Here is a 22,755-nt window from a genome sequence, read left to right as displayed (position 1 = left end):
GTTCAGAGAGATGGCATTGCCAGGTGTAGGTACACACCATCTTGGTGTTCAGATATGCAGGAAGGAGACCTTAACAGCTCTGAGTGTCATTCCCTCCTCCCTTGAACCAGAATCCAGAGATAGTGTCCACTGAGCCACATGACCTGTGGTCTCCTCTGTTGGAAGGCTCCATGTGTGACAACTGTCTGAAATTTGGGTCTAGAACACCTGGAACATGGACTGAACACTCAGTAGCCCCCATCCTTCAAGATGCTAAAGATCACTCTAGCTCCCCTCCAGGGTTTCCTGGGCTCTTCTAAGCAGCGGCAGCCTGGGGACAAGCTGACTCCCCTCACAGTTCCAAAAGAGATGTGAGAAGGATGCTGATCTGCTGCTGTCTTGCCAAAGAAATCTGCACGCTGCTCAGATGCCAGGACCCTGGGGAGGCAGAAAGCCCTTCACTCCTCACGCTCCCGTGCTGGTTAGAGTGATACAGAAGTTACCTTGGTATCTGAGCCTCAGCTGCAGGCCTCTTAGAAGCAGGGGGTAGAACACCGTAGAACTTCCTGGCAGGTGGATGGCCCTTTGTCTTATCTGCTAGCCATCCCCAAGTATCTTCAATAGAACAATGGTAGTCAGAGCTAAGGTAAGCTCTGTTGCTGGGCATATTGCTGCTAAGGGCAGAATTAAGAGGCATAGATATGTTATTTTCTTTGTTTGTTTACGTGTTTTGTTTCTTCTGGCTTATACAAGGGCATTCACACATTCAAACTAGAGAATTGGGACCCCACCACCACCACAAATGTTACTGATGAAAACACCACCACATTAGGTCCCCAAATAACACAGTGTTCCCGTGCTGCTAGGGCCAGAGGAGCCATTACTGATGTCCCCCAGGCATGCGGCCAAGGCTCTTCTATTTTATACCAGACTCTAAGTGACTCCAGAGCTTTGGAAAGTTTAGGGAGCAGAACTTGAGTGCAATCTCCCATTTGCAATTTGCATAACTCTATCTTAGGCTAATTGAGCTTGTTTTTATTTTATTTGTTATGTGAACATAATATTTTATTTCCACTTTGCATATGAAATCATTTTTAGGCTTTCTGTGTGCAGCAGACTATACTATATACAGTGTGCCCTCTGTATAGTCCCACATCTGCAGATTCAGTGGGCTGTGCTGCAAAAGTGTTTGGAGGGAAATTCAATGTACTGGACATACAAAGATTGTTTTATCAAGATTTTTTAAATTATGTGTATATGCTGCCTATGCCCTGGACCACCCCCTGACTGCCCTACTTGCTCTTGAAGGTTGGAGATGAAACACGGCCACAGCAAGCTCATCTGAATGCTTCTGTAAGCTCCTTTAATACCTTCCACCCTTGCCCCATTGGTCCCAAGAAAGCATCTCTTCCAAACAGCAGTTCCTGATTGGCTGGCATAATTTGCGTCAGCAATCCTTGGTCTCTCAGGCAGTCTTCAATTAGGTCCTCCTGCAGGAGTTGCCTTTGCAGCTGCACAGCACCACACACACACACACACACACACACTGCCATTCCTCCTACACGCCTACATGTATATAGTGTGTCTCTGTGTGTGCGTGTGACTGTAGTTGCCTACAGAGGCCAGAAGAGGACGCCAGAGGCCCTGGTGCTGGAGTATAGGCCATTAGAAGCTGCCCAAAGTGGCTACTGGGAACCCAACCCAGGTATGCCCTCTACAAACGTGGTGTACATTTTAAACTATTCCCTAGAAATATAATGACAGTTATATTTGTATAACATTTACATTGTTTTAGATATTGTAAGTAATTTAGAGATTCTTAAAATCATGGGAATAGACCTTATGCAAATTCTATACTATTTTCCATAAGAAAAGAGCACCCGTGGGTTCTGGCATCGGAGACGTCTTGGAATTAATTCCCCCATTCATCCCGAGTGAGGCTCCTCAGGGTTTCGCGTGTAATGTTCATATTTTATAACATACTGATGAAGGGAAGTACATTTTAACTCACATATAGTAAATATTGCTTACATACAACGTAGTAACCTAAGCGCTTTATATACGTCCATCTTCATGGTGACTTTTTCCTTTTTCCACTTTTCATTTGTATGTGTAGATATGTGTGTGTGTGTGTGTGTGTATACACATGTGTGAGAGTATTATGAGTATATTGCATAAGTGTATGTGTGTATATGTGTGTGAGCATGTGTGTTTGTCCATACATATGTGTGCATGTATGTGTCTCTGTGTGCCTGCATGTGTATGGCTTATGTGTGCGTTCGTGTGTCTGTGTGGTTGTGTGTGACTGTGCATGTGCACATTTGTACAGGCATATGTGCGTGGGCGAGTGAATCTTCCTCAATTCCTCTTATAAACTTATCCTTGAGGCAAGGTCTTTCAATCAAACCCAGCTACGGCTATAGTCTCAGTAGGCGGCTTGCTCGGGCGATCCCACGTCTGCGCCTTCTGAGGCTGTGATTACAAGTAGGCCACAGAGCACTTCTCATTTACATGGGTTTGGGGCATCTCAACACCAGTGCTCATACTTGGGCAGCAAGTACTTAGCCAGTAAGCCACCCTCCAGCCCCCATACCCCTCTCATGGTGACTTTTGGCAGAGGCGATCTTATTTATTACTGCCATTTAACATAATTTCACAGAGTAGCTAAGTCATTGCCCAAAGCCCCACAGCTAGCAACCGAGAAGCCAAGGCTGCCACTCAAACCTGGCAACTCTGCTGATAGACAACTTTAACTGCCACACTAGCCTGAGCCCCGTGACCAGACACTTGAGAAAATTTGACTGGACAGAACAGAATTGCTAGGCCACGGGGGAATAAAGCACCTGTGGGGACGGGGCAGAGCCTTCCCTGTGCTGAGATTTTTGAGCCTGCTGCTAATTAGGCCATCTATCTGTAGCCCCTGGGGTATTTGCTGATTAATGCTAAGCCTGGAGGAAAACAGACTCTGAAGAGCCTTAGTGGGCAGCTGCTGAGAAGAGAGCAGAATCCAGGGAATTCCAGGCCAGCCCTTGCTCTAGAAATGAAGCAGGGGAGAGCTTGCATGCTTGCGTCTAAGTACCCCCAAGAATGAGAAACAGCGGAGGAAGAGGGCAAGACCCGAGGAGATCTTCATGTTTCCCTATAAAGCCTCACGGTGATGTCTGCTTCCCTGTGTTCACAGCAAAAGCTGAGAAGGACAAGTCCGAACTGTCTAGGCTGGCCCTTCCCAAATGGGTGGCCATGGTAAGCAGGTACGAAGCATTCTGTGAGAATCTGGCTCAGGTGGGCTTTAGATGAAGTTCCAGTTATGGGTGAATAAAGATTTTTATAATGGATCTTAAGTCCAAATGGGTTATTCACAAACACCCATGTTTACTTATGATGGCTGTCTTTGTTAGGGTTTTATTGCTGTGGAGAGACACAATGACCACAACTCTTATAAAGGAAAACATTTAATTAGGGTTGGCTTAGAGTTCAGAGGTTTAGTCATCATGATGACTAAACCATGGTGATGTCATCATGGTGAGAAACATGGCGGCATGCAGGCAGACATGGTGCTTGGCAGGTAGCTAAGAGTTCCATGGCATGATCTGCAGGCAACCGAAGATTGTGTGCCACACTGGGCATAGCTTGAGCATATGAGAGCTCAAAGCAGATCCCCACAGTGACATATTTCCGCCAACAAGGCTTTGCCTTTTAGTAGTTCCACTGTCTATGAGCCACACATTCAAACTGTTGGGACATTAACTATTCAAACTAACACAATGACCCAGGGTGTCCTCCACACGATACACAGTGTGGAAGAACACAGGAGAAATAAAAAACTGAACCCTCTTTCCTGAGGAATCTCACAGTATAGTGATAAAGGCAGAGTGGAAACCATGGTGATTCAACAGAGTGCTCCACGCACACTTCCGCATCACTGTGCTGGCTACGAAGGAAGGAAGGGCGTTTAAAGCACATGAGGGCTGCGGTCGACTCTAGGAAAGCTCCTTCAAGAAGAGGACTTGTGAAGTATTTAGTTACCTAGGCTGCTGTGGGAGGGGCTGCCCAAAGGGGCCAATGTGTACACACAAGGTCACAGGGCACAGTGAGCCCCACAGCACGCCTTTGCATCAGGAATACACAGAACAGAGCCTGCCCGAGCTGTAGCGGTCAATCGAAGAGTCTCAGCCCACACCAGGCCCATGCGTTTGTATGGCCAAGCCTCTGTTTCTGGAGCCTTCTGAGAGATGCTGCTTGTTGACTGGTCAGAAAGGGACAGTTAGGGACAGTTAATGTTTCATGACTAACTAGTAACCAGGTATGGGGCTGGGTGCTTTCTGCTTGAAGACTCTGCTCATGTCTGTTTAGTTGGGGCTGCTGGCTCCTGTTTCCCATAGCTTCCTTTACTTTATTCCTTTGTATTATTTTACTATTATTATTTATTATCTAATGATAATTAAATATTAATTAGTTCCTCTCCTCACCCACAGCTAATTGGGCCTTTTGGTTTTCAGTGTTTGGTTTCATTTGAAACGGGTCTAACAATGTAGCCCAAACTGGTCTTGAACCCATGATCCTACCTCATTCAGCTTTTTCCGACAATTACAGAGGTAGGGTGCAGCCATATAGAAATGACCTGCTTTCTCGTTGCATTTGGATACAATGTCCTTCTCAGCCAGGAAAGCTGTCCCTAAAGCCCAAGGCTGTTTCATACTCCTCTAAGTGGCTTGCTCCACTCCCAGCTGCCATTCATCCCTTGGGGACTATCATGGTTATTTACACTGACAGTGTGACTCACCCCCATAAGTGGAAGGATAAACAGTTAATGTCCCAGCTCGGGCAGCAGGCTGGCTTCTCCGGGATGCCCTGAAGACTTGCCTTGGAGAGGCCTGTGAACGTCTCTCTTTCGACTGAACTTTAACTAATTAGTCAATCAACAATTTGGCAGGTCAGTCAATAGGAAACGATGTACGTGAACGAAATTGATCACACTTCATTTCCCATCGATTGCCAAGGCGAACTGTGGACGGAGTCATAAGCAGGGGGGGTCATTACCTGTCATTCTTGGGGCTGTGTTTCCACATCCTCTTTGCTCACTCAGACCCCAGACTGATTCATAAAAGCCAGAGTCTTTAGCTCGCACAGAAGCGAGCAGGATAAAATGTTTACCACCTTCTGAGATGGAAGGTAAGGATGGGTATTTTCTGTTTCATAATTGATGCGGCTGCAGCCACATAATCCCCTAACCTTTTCAGCAGCTCGGATGCGGATGCTGGATTTTAAATCGTGTGATCCATTATACATCACTTACTCCCACAGCCATCACTGTTCCGCCGGCCAAATGACAGGCTTCCCATCAGGGCCTTTCCTGGTGTGGGGCTCTGCGACTTTATGCCGGTGGATAAACGTGTAGAACTTCACACATGGCTGATTTACAGGCAATTAGCAGGAAGCAATGGCAGATTTAAGGTTGCTTTTTTTTTAAAGTTATGAATAAAGAATGCACGGAGAAAGATCCCCCCCCCCACACACACACACCCGCTGCCACAAAAGGCTCAGAGTGGATCTGAGCAATGAATGTGGTGACAGGAGCTACTGCCCTCTCAGAAGATGCTGTAGAAATGGACTATATCCGGGACTGCTGTGTCTGTCCGTTTCTAAGCCCACTCCCAGTCCAGGTTGGTAGAGCTCTGTGCCAATAGACCATGAAGAAGGCGGGGCCACACTCAGAGTCACAACCAGGTCCTTGTACCCTCTTTTCTTGCATCCTGGGACCTGGTGGATTCTTACACAAGGTCCTCTGGGATATGGTCATATGCGACATGGAACCTTGTAGAAAACACAGCCACCATGCATAATGACCACATATTTTTCTCTCAGTGGTTTGTGAAGTGGAAAGGATATAGTGTATCATTATGGAAAACTAAGGTTTATAAATTAGACTGCTCCTACTCAGATTGTACAGCTACACCATGGTGAACCTGGGTTTACACTCTAGATCTACAGGGCCAGATAAGCTTTTACCTAAATGCCATGTCTACAGTCAGTACTTGGAGGCTGACCAATTTACCTGTGTGCGTGCACATCCCTTATTCTCCCAACACTTGAAACTTTCTATATGCCAGTGTCAGTACTGGGTACTTGAACTTATGGTATTGATGGAGATTCTCATGCTTGGTATAAGAAATTGGTCCCCCCCACACACACACAAAACCCCCTCATTGTGGAGCCTGAGAAATGCGATCTACAGCACTGCAGTTCAAAGATTCAAGAAGGCAAGTGGTGTTATCAGCCCAAGGGCTGAGGACAAGAGGAGCTGATGGTTTCAATCCTAGCGCAAGGCAAAAGAAAATGAGACAAAAGGGTTCCAGACAACACCACGAGCCAGAAAGAGTCAGTCAGAGAGCTATGGGTTAATCTACCATATTTAGCCCACAGATCCAAACGCTAGCCTCATCTGGAAACACCCTCAAGATACCCAGGATTGATGCATCCCCTGGAATGTTTGGTGGCTCAGACACCCACCAGGAACCCAGAGTCCATTGGGAAATCACTAACTGGGTTGGAGTGAGGGTACTTTCAGAATACAGAGAAGGAATATCTACTTCACTCTAGGGGGAAAGATGGAAGTCTCAAGTTTTTTCTAAGGACATAACACAGGCCTCAAGGGCAAACAGGGAGTGAGCCAAATGATAGAATTTCTTGGGCAGAGGGAACAGCACATAGAAAGGTGCTGACAGGCAAGGCGGTGTAGCAGGCAGCCCGTGAGCTTAGCTTGCAAGATGGAAAGGCAAGAGGTGGGCAGGAGAGCCTTGGAGAGGTTCACAGAGGGGCTTGGAAGCTTACAGGAGGCCTCGTCCCAAGCCAGGCACCATCTATCGTTCCTGAAGGCATAGCTTCATCCTTAGCCAGGCTCAAGATCCCCCTTCCCTCCTGCAGACTGAATGGAGGGCTTGCCTGGGGAACACCAACCACTCCTCAAGACAACACCCACTCTCTAGCATCCATGAACAGTGACTGCCCAACCTCTGTCCCCCACCTGCACATAAAATGTCATGTACTCTACATGGCTTTGCCAAGGTCATGTGATGTCCTCAGATCTGGGATTGGAGTCCAGGCTTCTTGTCCCAGAATTTAAATACTGAGCCTCTTTGTGTCAAGTCCTTTCCCCGACTTGACAAATTCACTGGGATGCGTGTCCCTTGAAATTACATCTATTTCTTCCTGACATTGTTTCACAGTGGAGAAAATAGCACTGTTCTCAGGCCTTTGAACGGCTACACCCATGGACAGACTGGAGAAGGGACAAATGCTGAAATTAGGGTCTTCAACTTCTCATAAGTTCCCTTTCTAAATGGGTGAAAGAAATGTACTGGTGATTGTTTCAAAAAACAATGAGCAAGAGCCCGGTTATTAAAGCCTCTTGTCTCTGGATGGCATAACAATTTAAAAGGGCAGGGAGCCAGCAACCATGTATCTGATGTGCTACAAAGAGAGGGAAAGGCACACTGGGCTTCCCTAAAATGTCACAGAATCACCCGACGAGCATGAAGGGAACAAGACACCCCATCCAAGTGTCCATTTCATGAACTGTCACTAGGAAAAACTGAAGGGTAAGAGATGCGATTGGAGTCTCCAGCTCCCATACCGGAAGGAAACACTGGGTTTGGGGGCGGGGCTTGATGCAACAGGAAGTCTGCTGGGCGTTGTTTCCTTGAGCACCAGGATGTCGGTGGAGTGGAATAGATGTGGTTCCACAGGCTATGAAAATGGCAGTCTTATTCTCCAATCAGTGTGGGTTTAGGGGTGAAAATTACGAATGCCCCCAGAAGCTATGAAGGCAGGACAAGTGTATGAGACTGGCCAGGAGAGGGTCCGGGGCACTGGGACAAACACCTGATCCGCAGGCAGTAAACCTGCTGCTGGGTCCCACGGGGCTATGAACACCAGGGATATCACCCTGTGGAGGCTCTGAGGCTTTGATGGAAGCAAGATGGCCTTACGCTTGTGTGAATTGCTCAAACCACTGTTTTTATCATGTATAGGGTGAGAGAAGGTCCTTTAGGGAAGACTTGGTAAATCCCCACTGTGTAGGAAGCTGCAAAGACCCTGTGCAGAAGCACTCCCGCCTAGTGGGGAGAGCCTGTGACTTTCTAACCCACAGTGTCCACTGCTAGGACAGACCCTGCCTTCATTTGTAAAGCAAAAGGCTTGACTCACCCTAAACTCTTCCAATCTTAATCCTGATTATAGATACATACACATTGTAAAACTCCCGTGATACCTCATCAAAGATGCCCGTCAGCTGGGGCAGTATTTGTTTTGCTTTCGATTGTAGATTTCCCTTCCCTTAGACAACATAAGAGAGAAAGAAGAGTCTATCAGACGGCCTTCTCCTCTTTTCTGTTAGTATACAAAATAAAAGAAATAGTTGACTTAAGATTTTTTTAAAATGCTCAGTTTTGAATGTCTGTGGTCATGGTACCTTCCTGCTCTTGGGCTTGGAGGGAGGAAGTCCTGCGTGGCATAACACGTAACCGAGAAGCCACCCATCTCTCCTGTCAGCTGAAAATCAACGAGAGAATAGGAAGAGTTAGATACCCAAGAGTCTCCTCAAGAGTATGCAACCAAAGACCCTATCCCCTCAGGGTTCCTCAGACTGCCACCAGTTATGAGTAGTTAGTTCTATAAGCTTCGGACCAAACTTCAGACCAAGCCACACCACACACACACACAAACACTTGCATTCACACATAATTAACTAATTATGATGTCCTGCATTGGCCATGTGTCGAATATTCTTGGAAATCATTTGACTTCTTGTCTTGGGATGACAATTAGGAAAAGTGACATGGCTGCCCCAGGTTGAACACTGGTGAACACTAGCCATGGGTCCTTCCCTGCCACCTGGGTCCTTCCCCCTCATCTGGGTCCTTCCCCACACCTGGGTCCTTCCCCCTCACCTGGCTCCTTCCCCCTCAGCTGGGTCTTCCCCCTCAAGTGATCACTGGCGTTAGTCCCCTATCACTTTCTAATGTCTGATTTTACAGGCTTCCAGAAGGCAGAGACTTCAGAGCCACCCTGACTTACAGGACAGCAAAGAGATCACTTGACAGATGAGTGTGACATGTCAGAAGGGAGCCAGGGACGCAGGCTAAGAAAAGACTTGGGCGGCCCTGGCTCTGCCAACTGGACAGATGGCTTCTTCAAAGCCCCCGGGAAACAGTGAAGCCACATTAATTCTCCTGAGCTTCTGGGAGGAGAGCAAGCCACCCCTCCTTAAACTGTTCCATTGTGTAGAAATTGCATCCTCTGGGTGACAGGGCAGAGGGCGGATCCACCCAGACATTCCCAATGTCATTTATTAGGGGCAATCTTGGTGTCACAGAACATTGAAAGGCGTGTTATTTTCTCCACATAGGACCTATGAAAGAAGAAAGAGGTCTGCTTTGTCAGCTGAGTGGAGAGAGGGGACATAGGGTTTGCTGTCACCACAGAAGTGCTTGGTGACACTCGACAGGAGTAAGCTTTGTTCTCCTGTTTCCATTCTTATGACACTGAGATGGAAATTGCTTCCAAAGGGAGAACGGAAGTTATGGAAGCTTGCATCTTTATAAGTGTAGGAGTAGCGAGTCAGAAGCAGTTTGAGCAGACCATCTGGAGCGTCAGCCAGCCCCACCCTGCTGGAACTTTCACACCGAGCTTGCAGGTGACCCAGCTCTGTGGACAAGTCAGGCCTACGCACTTGGTTCTCTGTAGTCTATAAGTAGTAGAAGGTTCCAGAAATGTCTGTCCTGATTTCAATTGCAGCCTTTAGGGTGTGCATTCCCTTCTGCTGGAAACCAGCCTGGACACCCTGTTGACTCAGTCAGTGGTTGTTGAACGTTCTTTGATCCAAGCATGGTAGTATGTGACCAGAATCCCAACAACTAGAGAAGGTGAGGCAGGCTGATCACCAGTCCCCATGAGTTTGAGACCAGCCTAGGCAACCTAGCATGGTGTTTTGTCACCCAAATAGAAGGATGTGACAAATCCTCATAGCCACAGGAATTTAGGAGTGTCTGGTGTGTCATGTTATCTGTCCAAATTCTTACCTTATTATTCCATCTCTGTAAACAGAAAGGTCTTACACTCAAGTTACAGATATTCGCACATGCTGGCCAGTGTAACACTTCAGCACAAACATCTAGACAATATTCTGCATTAAAATACTGTTAGACCGAGTTCATAGCACTAAAATAATGCAAGACATTGAGCCAAGGATCTGAATTTTGCCGATGATGAACTAACAGTCCTGATAAGACTGGAGGGGGCTATGTCAACAATTAGACAGGTATGGTCTTCTTCGTAGTCCTGATTGCATTGAAGAAAAGTGTCTTTCAGAGGATTACCCTGTCTTCACATTTAAAATGACCTTAATATGGTTCTGAGAGGCCCTAGAGTGTGAGGAAGTTACAACATTTTGTTTGTTTGTTTGTTTGTTTGATCTTCCTTCCTGTTGCAGATGTGTAGTCTGGGGAAGGGTAGAGGTTTATGTCAGTTACTTCAGGTAGCATTCAAACTTCCCCAAGCTTGGTGAAAACCACAGGAGTCATAGGTTTGTAATTACAACTTCTAAGAGCTGACCAGATGCAGCAAGGCGGGCCTCAGACCCGCTATCACATCTCATCACCCCCCTACCCCTACCCCCAATGATGAGTGCCCATGCTGGCTGAGAGCAGGGACTTCAGGGGAGCTGTGGGTAGGGATTCCTCCAAGTGGCCTCTGAGTTTCCTGAGCTTTCTCCCAGCATGGCTGCCAGACACTGGAGCTAAGGAGCTCAGAACAGAGGTGTGGCAAAAGCTCCAAGGTCAGACATCACCATGTCCCACTGTCTGCTGTTGGCTGGGAGAGACACACTCTGATTACCTCACGTTGGGGCAAGGAAAACGAAGTACTGCCGCTTACAAGGACTATGTACTAAAACCAACAGTCCAAGCAGTCTCGTCTCCAAACTGCAGTCACACAGTTCCTCCATCACGGCTTAGTGACTCACATCCTGGAGAGTAAGCCCAGCATCCGAATCAGCTAGGTCTGGGGTATATTGTTCTTCTAGCTCCCACGTGAAGTTCTGTGAAAGCAGCATCAGCTTTCCCCCTCCTCCTCCCCCCCTCAACCCACCCCCACTGCACCCCCTCCCGCCCCACGAGCGGCTTCTGGAACCAGCAGTATTCTCAGGTTGGTAATGACTTCATTGTAGTTTAGCACCACTGTGTGCAGCTGGGATTCTGAAGGTGGCAGGTCTGTTTCCGGAGGCATCCCGAAGATGGGTGGTTGGCCGTATCCATTGTGCACGGAGCGGCATCGCTCACGCCTGCCTTTGTGCTGCACAACAGCGCCTGTTCATCAGTGTGATCCATTATACCCGGCTTTCTACTTCTGTCTCTCTGTGCAGATTCCATTCTCTTCTCTGATTGCTTTTGCTTCTTAGACCATTACTCTAGTTGATGGTGCCAGGTTATCATTGGACCCCATCTCGCTCTCCAATAAGCCTGTGATTGATACTAATCTTCCTCATGGGACACATTTTATGGGATGCACAGTAGAAGCCTCTTTCTAAATCTTAGCTTCTATATGCTGACAATTTACGGGGTTGTGCCTCTCACCCGTGTCAGAAGGCTTCAGGGAAACTTTAGGATCGTAATCAGACCTCCTAATAAGAATATCTATGCCTTTTATATACAGACAGTCACTCACTTCCTTCAGACCGAGCTACACCCCCATTGGTACTCTCTCCCTCCAGCTAATAAGACACACACCTAGCCCAGTGCTATCTGGGCTGTAGCCAGTTCCTAGAAACTCAGCGTGGATCATTTGTCTCTTCTGAGGAGAGTGGAATTTTAATTATACTAATGAAAGCTTTCATTTGCCACCACGTCCATAAAAACAGAAAATTAAGGTAGCTACAGACACCTCACTGAAGCAGACACCTTGCTGACACCCTGCCTCTCCCTGGAAGATGAGCTGCTGAGACGTTTACAGGCACACAACATAACCCTCAGATTAACACATGCCTTGGAGTTAAAACTTTCCAAACAATATTTTAGGAAAAGTTTTGATTTCTCAGGAGAAATTGTGCCTTAAGATAGAAAGCAAGTGCCGTGCACTTTTCGCTTGGGGCACTGTTAGGGTCTCTGTCTTTTAAGTGGCAGCATCCAGAAAATAGACTTCTAGGAGTCTAAACCTTTACACAGTCTAGTGATGGGCACCAGCTGGTTTACTCAGAGCTAAGGAAGTTCTTCTCTTGCTTCAGTCCAGCCGTGCTGCAGACCAGCAACACTCCACAAAACTGGCTGTGCTTTATATTGTGATTTTAAAATTCCAATCCAATTGTATATATTATGGAAAATAAATGCACAAAAACTATGGTTGTTTTTTTTTCAGTGCCAGGGGTGGTGGCACACACTTGTAATCCCAGTCTGAGTGGAGGGAGACAGCGCATCCCAGCAGCTTGATGGTCAGCCATTCTAACCTCAGTGACTTGCAGGCCAGGGAGAGACCCTGCCTCAAAAAACACAAGGTGAATGATATCTAAAGAAGCAATTCTGAGGTTGTTCTCTGGCTTTTACCCACACATATGTACACAAGTGTACCTATACACATATACATGCACACATCCGTGCACTCTTGAGCGAGCACACACACCTTTAATGACTGGACCTCACAGGTATCCTGTGATCTGCATCTGAAAGTGGGTCCTCCTCAGGGCTGGCTTTTAGGAGGTGGGAAACTGCCTGTTTTTCCTCATCTGATATGGGGATTTCAGAAATGTCTTTGCCATTCGAGGCCCAGAAACTACAGAGAACACATGGGCAGGGGACCCGCCTGTTCACACAGGCTAAGGTACGACCTATGCAGAAGGAGTGCCATCCACACAGCTGGAGCATGCCAAGACCTGACCATCCCCAGAGCACCAGAACCCCCTCCCCAGCCTGTCTGGGTATACTTGGAGACTCCTCCTATCTCCAAAGCCCATCTGCTGTGAACCACCTTTCAGCATGTTCTCAGCAACGGTCAGATTGCCTCCATGGTCCTTCAGCTTTCTGTATCCTTCACCGGTCCCTGCCCTGTAGCTTCCATTTACTCTAATCATAAACATGGCAGTACTGGAAGGATGCCGATGCAGATGTCGATGCCGATGCCGATGTCGATGCCGATGCCGATGCCGATGCCGATGCCGATGCCGATGCCGAAGTCTTTACCATCGTTCTGTGTCCTAGGATGATGCTAAAATCCCCGATTCCCCACCACAACCACTTAGGCTTGAGGATTCTCACACTCGAACCCAGTTTACTAGGTAAGAATCAGGTTGTCTTGGGTACCTGAGTCTTTCCAGACTGGGCCATGGAATATCAAGTTCGACCTGGAAGTGCCAGAAAACTGGGGCACATCTGTAGCCAGTGTGGATCAAGGGGTACTCAGAAGACAAGGCGGAGGTGATAACGAGGGGAAAGTTCAGTTCAGAGAGCTGGCTGACAGGAAGATGGGCTGGGCGGCAGCTGCCTCACTGGTCAAAGCTTCCCAGTCCCACCGCAGTGCCCTCTCCCCCATGCAGGCAGCCTGTGGGTTCTAGTTAGGAGCCCCTGCCTACAGAGGCAGGGGCTTAACCTCTCTCAGCAGTGAGGAACCATAAATACGGGACTGTCCGTGGGAGGCTCAGACTTGTCTAGAACCGGTTCCAGGAAAGACTGTTGTTCCCTAGATTTTCTGTTAGGAGGTGACATCTCACAATGAGGTGGGATCTGGCTGGCCACTTGCACATTAAGCTCAATCTTAGCTTTGGCCATGATTATGGGATGTTGGGTGTATTTCTTGACTCCCATTTCTTAGCTTTGGCCCTGATTATGGGATGTTGGGTGTATTCCTTGACTCCCATTTCTTAGCTTTGGCCCTGATTATGGGATGTTGGGTGTATTCCTTGACTCCCATTTCTTAGCTTTGGCCCTGATTATGGGATGTTGGGTGTATTCCTTGACCTCCCAGGTCTGCTCTTTCTTCCAAATGTGGCTTATTTTAAAGGTCATGTACCACCTTTGATCCATGTCATCTTCATAGAAAAAAAAGGTGGACTCTAGGACTTAGTCATGACTAAGGAGAGGCTCCCGGCACCTCCGCCAGGGAGAGGCTTTCTGCTCCTATCTGTGAGCACCTTGCATCAACCTCTGACACTTGCTGGCTGTGTTCCCTCTCTCCCCTGCCAGTCCCACTGTCTCTCCATAAAAGCACAGCATAGCTGGTAGCATTTGAGGTTGTTTTCTGGAAGGCACAGGCGTGCCTGTCTCTGCGTGGAGCGGGGATTGATTTGTCTCAGGGGCCTCATTCCAGCCCTGGCATTGACTTCTGGAGGTGTCATTGAGAGGGGTTCAGCAGGATAACCTTCACGACTCCCCAGAGAAGGGGGGATACAGCCCCATGTCCAGGTTCCCGGGATCTGTGCCACATGCTGGGCTCTGTAGGCCAGGGGCGGACAGCACAGCAGCTGTCAGCATCAGGCAGGCTCTCCTCGCCATCTCCCCAGTGCACACTGTTTGAGAAAGGATCTGTTTGGTTGAGTCCTTTGTATCCTCAGCATGAAGAACCTGGCACATAACAAACTCCTGAAAAGTGCTTGTTTGAATGGAGACACAAATGGGAATGTGTTGGGTATGGGTATAATGCTATGAACATGGCTCCACTTGCCACGCCATAACAGATCAACAGTGACACACGTAGAGGGCCCAGGAACAAGCAGAGTGTCCAGGCCATGAGTTCCCAAGCACCCTTTGCTGTGTTTTTCAAAAAGATAAGGGGAGAAAAGGAATATGTATTGGTGGAGATGTGGTCAGGTATGGGGGAAAGGGGCCCCTCCCTGGGCCCATGCTTAGGCATCCCTTCCCCCTGAGGTACCAGCCACATGATGGTATAGTATAGAATAGAGTTTATTTAGGGCATGAGGAAGGGAGTTGAAGGAGTAGAGACAGAGAAAGACAGAGGAGGTGGGGAGGGAGTGAGGGGGAGAGAGAGAGAGAGAGAGAGAGAGAAAGAGAGAGAAGGAGGAGGAGGAGGAGGAGGGAGAGGAGGAGGAAGAGGAGGAAGAAGAGGAAGAGGAGGAAGAGGAGGAAGAGGAGGAAGAGGAGGAAGAGGAGGAAGAGGAGGAAGAGGAGGAAGAGGAGGAGGCAGCAGACATGAGCACATGGGGATGGGAATGGGGAGAGGTGGGGAAGAGGGGAAGAGAACAAGGTTAATGGAAGAAGAGAAGGGAGCAAGAGAGTGAGGAGGAGGCAAGCAGCCCCTTTTATAGTGAGTCAAGCACACCTGGCTGTTGCTAGGTAACTGTGGGGCGGAGCATAGACAAAATGCCAACACTAATGCTGTGACCAGGCTACCCTGCTCAGCAAGTTCCAGGGAGATTCTTCTTGGAGTGGCAGAGGGAGAGGAGGGGGAAAGGGGGGAGGAAGGGAGGACAGGAGGAAGAGATGAGGGGAAGGAGAGAGAAAGGCAGGAGGGAGAGGGGAAAGGAGAGAGGAGGAAGAGGAGAGAAGGGCTGAGGAGGTAAGGAAGTGAGGAGGGGTGAGGGTGGGTGAGGGTGGGAGAGGGATGAGAGGAAGTGAGAAGAGGAGAGAGGAGGGGAAGAAGGGAGGAGAAGAGGAGAGGGAAAGGGGAAGAAGAAAGAGAAGGATGAGGACAGGAAAGAAAGGGAGAAGAGGTAGAGGGGAGGAGGGGAGAAAGGGGAGGAGGGGAGAGGGGGAAGGAAAAAGGAGAAGGCATTTGAGGAGTGGCACCTGAGGTTGTCCCCTAGCCTTCACATGCATGTGTATATGTGAGCTGGTGTGTATAGGTGAGCTCATGTGTATAGATGAGCTCGTATGTATACCTGAGCTGCTGTGTATACCTGAGCTCATGTGCAAACCTGAGCTTGTGTGTATACCTGCACATACTGACTGAACATGCATGAATATGCCAGGGCGCACACACACAAGAATAATGTCTTCCTGTGTCTGGTGAGACAATGACCTGTACACCCGTCCCTCGTAAACCTTATTTTTTTACATAAACATCACAGCAGCCCTAAGTGCAATTGAAAATGAGTCAGGCCAGCCCAGTGGGAACTGTGGCTGTCAGGCTCTGTATTTAACAGTGCCCTGCCCTGCACCTCCCAAACTGCCAGCTCCAAAGGGGACACAGTCCTTGAAGCCTCAAATTACTTAACCCCTGTGCAGTTTTCTTCTGAAACCTCAGCGAATCCAGGAAGAAGCACAAAGACAAAGGGCCCACCTTGCTCTGCTGGACCTGGCCACGGTGACTCTCTAGGTCCTTCACCTTTGACATCTCCCCCAGTCTAGGGATACATGGTTTCACCAGTAGATGTACAAATGATCAAAGCCTTTTCAAAGTACCAGGACGTTAAAAGGGTCTTAGCATTGTCTGGTTAGAATTTAAACTGGATCAAAAAAGAAAAAAGAAAAAAAAAACCTTATAGTTCTCTGAACAATGAAGAATAGGAAGATAAAACCTACCTTCTGCCACCTCAGAAATTCATGTGCTCATTCATTCAGCCGACATCTATTGGCCCTGTTCTGGAATTTAACCACTTTGTGAAACAGGGTGGTTATGAATATTAAAAAAAAAAAGTCACCATGCCTCCAGAGGAGGTGGCATGTGAGTGGCCACAACAGGGGGAGCAATGGTGGTGGATGGAAGTGGAGGAGGCAGGAGAAGCAAGCAGAATTCACCCCTGAACCACACGTCCTCCACCATTTGACAGGTAACAGAACTAAGAAATGGGAGCACTGAAGACTTGCCTCAAGCTCAATAGCTCATAGGCCACTGGAGTTTAACCCAAGGGGTTGGAAGTGGTCTGTAGATAGAGAACGTGTCTGACCTAGCGAGCCAGGCGCTGTGCTCTGAATGGAGGCTGGCCTCATACAGAAGCAAGGACAGGGCTTGTTTAGAGATGCTAGGGAGCGGAGTTAAGGGTTACTGAAGTAGATCAGGAGGAAGCAAGCAGTGAAGGATGCCTTTTAGAAATGCAGGTGGTGGAGGGAGTGGAGTTCTAGATCACAGGGTTTGAGAACTGTGGTCAGAAGCATCCTACAGAAAGAAATGAGGACCTGTCCTCCAGCCTCAGGCTACAGTAAGCATCGGCAGGTCAGGTTTCCTATCTCTTTGTATAAAAATGACACTTCCTACAAGCTGTCCCAGATTGCCCAAAAAGTACAATAGATCAAGACAAGTTTCCTGATCACACAGTCAAAAAGAAGTGAGCCTTCTTAATCGGTCACTGAAGTGCTGGCCTAAGGGCTTGGCCTTCAGCCCTTCGCTCTGCCAATATCTACACCTGTCAAGTTCACTAGGCAATGAATGAAGGTGTTGGAAGGACAGAGTCATGGGTGTGCCTCCTACCTAAGTTTCCAAGTGTCCTCTGCTCAGGCCCAGCAGGAAGCCTGTGGCTTAACCTAAAGACACAGTCACTGAAGACGTGTGGGGCCACACAGCCACGTCCATGTGATGGTTGATGGAAGGAAGCACCTTGCTATCCTACCTAAGTGAGGACCATAAAGCTCACTTTCCCTCCAGTAATAACTTCTCAGTCTAGCACCTCATCTCAATGTGTGGTTGGGAAAATGAACTGATAAACAAATGAAGATTAAAATACCATGAGTGAGATCCCTTTTAGCACCAAATCTTACTTGTCTGGATTATCTTTGAAGGTTCCAATCTGACTTTGTACCTTCCTACCTAAGGGAACAAAGTTTGATCCCAGCCTTTGGTAACTGGATGACAGTTGCTGGTGTCACCTGTTGAGATGCTGGGTGCTATGTCCACCATGCCTTCCAGTGGTGGGAGCCGTTTCTACTGCATTCCTCCCAACTTCTAGACAGTTCTGCTGAGGTTCCGTGTCCCTGATCTCTCGGAATCTGTGCTGTTGCTGTCTTCTTGGGTCTCCAAATTTCTATATTCTCCATGATTTCTAATTTCTGTATCATTTTGGTTACCAACCAGCCCCCTCCCTTGCAAAGGCTTCCTCTCCCCTTCCTACCTTCTGGCCACCTCCTTCTCTTCTCTTCCAGCTCCTTCCTGCCCCGTTTCATGTGCACTCTCCCTTCACCTCCTTGTCCTTCTCTTCTTCCTCCTCCTTTTCTTCTGTTGTGTCGTGATCACACATCCAGGCTGGCCTGGACCTCAAGGTGATCCTCTACCCTCCACCTCTTAAATTCTGGGGTTATAGCCATACACAGCCACACTCAGCACTTCATCCGAGATGCTCTGCCAACCATGACGGGCCTAAGATTTGTACCCATGCCTGCCGCCCAAACTGGGCTCCCTCCTGTCCAGTGCTGTACATTCACTGTCCTGGTCATGTGGGTTGATCTCATTCATTGACTGAACAAGACATGGCCATCTCTTCTTGCGAGGAGTCTATGTGTCATTGTACAATTCTTCCAGTGTCTAAGTAGGGAACAGCCTGAGGAGTGAAGACAGTAGTGTCCTGGGCAGCTGCCCGAGGGACCCCATTACATAAATAGTCAGAGCCTGAGAGCTGTGTGTTGAGCAAATGAAAGGGTAGGGGGAGAAGAAACTTGTATTTCATTAACAGAACCGGTCCCTGCCTGGCCTGGAGGATGTCCCATGGCTACCAAGTGCTGGGTAGCTTTCCCACTTTTTACTCAGCCACATTAAGAACTCTCAGTTCTCGTGGCCATCAGCTCAGTACCTTCCCAGGCCTGGGTCATTGCTCACATTTGTCTAAGGTTTCTTTCAAAGCTGGTAGATGACAAACTTTTTGCCAGATTTGTAGAAACAGGCATGTCCAGCAACAGTCAAGATCACCTTAGGCTAATGAAAAGCAGCCTTTTAATTACACTAATCAGTGCATGGGGTCCTTATGTGGCCTGTCTTCCAGGGAGTGATTGTGTGTGTGAAAGCAGTTGCATCATGGAATTATAGGAAGATGGCAGGTGAGCCCAGACAAACTACCAACCCCTGTATCAGCATCCGAGGGAAGAAGCAGGCTCTAGGGTGTAACTCACCCTTCAACTGTGCACACTCATGGAGAACAAAGGAAAACCATCTATTGCTTACCAAGAAAGTAAGGGACAAGAGATCAATAAATTATTTCAAGTATGTCCTGAACATCTGCCAAGCAGCAGGCACCAAAATGAAAAATTCCAGTCATTCATTGTGTAAGGGCCATGAAGAAAATAAGCAGGACTGCATCAGCTACTTTCTGGGCACTGGCAGACGTCTAGGAAGAAGGCTCTACCAGGGCTCAGGGTTTTGAAGGGCTGGATTCAGAGCTTGCTGCCACATGTACTTGGACAGAACATCACAGCAACAGGAGCCTATGACAGAGATTCTTCATGGTAGACAGAGGTGAGAACAAGAAGAAGAGCCAACCCTCAGCCAGCTTTCTCCTTCCTTTTGGATTTCCTGTGAGGGGCCTTGGTCATGGGATGGTACCTCTCAGGACCATAGTCAGGGGACACTCAGGACACAGGTTAGGGGACAGTGCCACTCAGATTCAGTGTGAACCTTCCCAGATAAACTCTCTAGAGACACCTCACAGACACCCTGGCATGCCGCACTGATCTCACAGAGGACTTTTAATGCAGTCAAGCTGACACTGAAGATCAGCACCTGGCTCAGCACATACAAGTCAGCCGGATGCTGACTCAGAGTTCAACGGTCTCCTCCTGTGGGCGACTTGTTTAGTGTGTAATGGAGGGTTCAATACATACGATCAGAAACTCAAAACAGGGCAAATTAGAAACAGGAGAGTGACAAGCTCCACCATGAGACACCTCGCCTCGCCCCTCAGAATGGCTACCATCAAACAGAGGGCAGGACACACTGTCAGTGATTCAGAGAAGCCTTGTGCACTGCACTGGGAATGGACAATGTACAGCTGCTTGGGAAAGCAGGCTGGTAACCGATCTCTAAGTTATAAACAAGATTATCATATGATCCAGAAATATCATTCCTAGGTTCCCCAAGAGACACAGAGATATAAGTTCACATAAAGGCTTGCATTTGAGTATTCTTAACATTTATAATAAACAAGAGATAAAACACAGATGTATGGGTGTGCATACATACACACACAAACACACTAGTGAATAGATATACAAATCAACTAGAGAGTGTGACCACAGTTGATTATGTTTACAATAAACAGCAAAAGAAGGGAGATCTGGCTGGAGATAAAACCTCACCCAGTGGTTAAAGGGGGTGGGCAGGGAATGGACAGGGCCTATAAAGGGGTCTAGGGTTTCTTTTTAGAGTGATGGGAATATTCTAAAATCATACCATGGCAACTACCTAACTTGACTTTAAAAGCAGTGAACTTGTCCCCAGGCATTGTACCACACACACGTGAGAGGTAGAGGCAAAATCAGAAGTTCAAAGTCATCTTTGGTTATGAGTTTGAGGCCAGCCTGGGCTACATGAGACTCTATCAAAACTGTAGTAAAATAAAATGGGTGAATTTTATGGTGTACAAATTATATTTTAATAAGACTGGATGTTAAAAGCTCATTAAAATGCAATTAAATTAAAAGGGAATTATGGGCTTTCCCAGGCCTCCCCTTGAAGTTAATTCAGTGCTAGTTATGGTTATGAAACATACACAAAACTCCAATACTGTACTCTAAAAAATAAACTCGACTTCCCAGAGTCGGGAAATCTCTGGACCTGCTATCTGCTGAGTGGCGACATTGACCACAAGTTTACTCATGTGCAGTCCTTTGTACCATGCCCCACATAAGTGCGTCACACGCCTATTGCTCCATCATTTGTTCAAACGCACTTGTTCAACAATCCTGTGCTGGACAGCTTTTGTGGTGCTATAGAAACTGTATAAGCAAGCTAGTGTCTCTCCTACATCCCAGAATATAAGAAAGACAGCAGCATGGAAGCACAAAGAAATAACAATTAGTATTATTTTAGGGTGGCGTGTGTGAGTTTATAAAAATCAAACAAAGCCTGGGTCGTGGGAGAGTGCCAAGAAATGGATGGGAAAGGCTGCTGGTGAGATGGGAAACTGGATTTCTTGGTGTGTGAAATTACTTGTGAAGGGCTTGAAGGAGTGGCGCACAGAGAGGGGACAGCCAGCATGATGCACATCAGCCAGACAGCAATGGGGAGACGGCAGTGAAATGACTGTATAGGAGCATGCTGGAGGGACAGTCGAAGGGCAAGCCGCAGATGGTCGGGCTAGGGCACGGAGCTTGAAGGGAGTCTAGGGTTTTAATCGCTCAACAGGAAGCCACTGAAAGGTGCAGCAGATGCATGACAGAACGTGATTTGCATATTGAGGGTGGCTCTGGGAACTCCTACAAGGCAGGGACGCAGGTGAACAGGGTGAATGAGATGTCAGCTCAGAGCTGAGTGCTATTGGCACCGAGGTGAGATGTTGGTCACTTAGACAGAGGCAGGAGGCAGTGAGGAGACAGGCAGGGATGAGATGCAGAAGACAGAGCCAACAGAAGGACATGAACTAGAGGGCTAGGGGACAAGTCTCAAGAATGAGCCAGAGAATGGGTGGGGGGGGTGAGTCGTTGGGGGCAAATTGCCCTGTGGATTGAAGTAGCAAGCCTTCCATTTGAGATCAAATTGCCCATGTTCATGGTATGGATGAAAAAAGTGGACCTTGAAAAAGCTAAGCAATTTACCCCGTGTGTTCATCTGAGATGTACAAGAAGTAGATGGCCAACAGCAACACCAACAAAATGTTTTTAGACAGTATCAAAGGCCATGCCTACTCCAACAAGGCCATGCGTACTCCAGCCTTTAGCCACAGAGATCGACTATCCTCATCCAGGCAAGGGGTGGAAATAATATAGGTAGCACTAGGTGGAGAGAGGCGTTGAATGAAGAGTCTGCTGCTACTCTGTGGCCCCCCAGGCTGGTGGGAGGGCCTGTCACTAAGCTGCAGAAAAAGCAACTTCTTGGGAGAGAAACATTTTCCTGGCAACTCACACTAAATAACCAGCATGGCTCTCACCAAGTTGCCTGAACTGAGGCTGACAGCTAATAACAGCCTGGTAATTACAGGAAAGCATCAGATTGCGAGGCCAGAGTGTCTGAAACACCTAAAGCCATTTAATCTATCTGTTTTCTCCAGACCAACGGGCTGCCCCCCAGGGCAAGGCCAGGGTCATTACTGAGCTAATGGGCATCACGTTCTGAGGTACCTTTCCCCCTGCCAAATAAATCAGAGTTTTAAGAAGTGAAGCCATGGCGTTGCCGGCTACAAATGTGTACAAGGACATCACCAGGCGTTTTAGGTGTCAGCTTTAATTTGACTTGGCTTGCTCTATTCTCTCAAGAAAGGCTCAGGAGGCGTCAGCTGGGTCGCGGAGAGGATTCCCCCTGCTCTTGCTCTTCCGGCTGTGACAAAAACCAGACCTTGATTTCTTAGCTCGCTTCTTCAAATAAAAATGCTCCTGTCACCACAGTGTGAAGGGGTTAGCCATGGTACAAGTGATGTTTCCCTGTCCTGTGTGCGTGTGGTTGTATATGTGTACATGTGCACATGTGTGTGTGCATGTGTGTGCATATGCCTGTGTGTGCACATGTGTGTGTGCATGTGTGTGCATGTGCCTGTGTGTGCACATGTGTGTGTGCATGTGCCTGTGTGCGCACATGTGTGTGTGTGTGTGTATTTTGTGGGGTGTTTTACAGAGGAATGTGATAGGAGGATTAATTCACACATTCTAAAATCAACTTGAGCCCCACTGAAGACTGCATACCCTCTCCTGGGTTCTGGAATGG

General features: G+C 47.8%; 1 protein-coding gene across 1 annotated transcript in view; it reads left to right on the top strand.

The window, feature by feature from the left end:
- The window catches only part of St6galnac5 (ST6 (alpha-N-acetyl-neuraminyl-2,3-beta-galactosyl-1,3)-N-acetylgalactosaminide alpha-2,6-sialyltransferase 5), a 162,326-nt gene that overhangs the window by 104,686 nt on the left and 34,885 nt on the right, over window positions 1-22,755 (top strand). The gene's annotated exons all lie outside the window — the stretch shown is intronic.

The sequence above is a fragment of the Mus musculus genome, chromosome 3 (genome assembly GCF_000001635.26).
Source record: "Mus musculus strain C57BL/6J chromosome 3, GRCm38.p6 C57BL/6J".
In the NCBI taxonomy this organism is placed as follows: domain Eukaryota; kingdom Metazoa; phylum Chordata; class Mammalia; order Rodentia; family Muridae; genus Mus; species Mus musculus.
The sequence above is the reverse complement of the archived record's forward strand: the minus strand, read 5'-3'. Positions and strand labels throughout refer to the sequence as shown.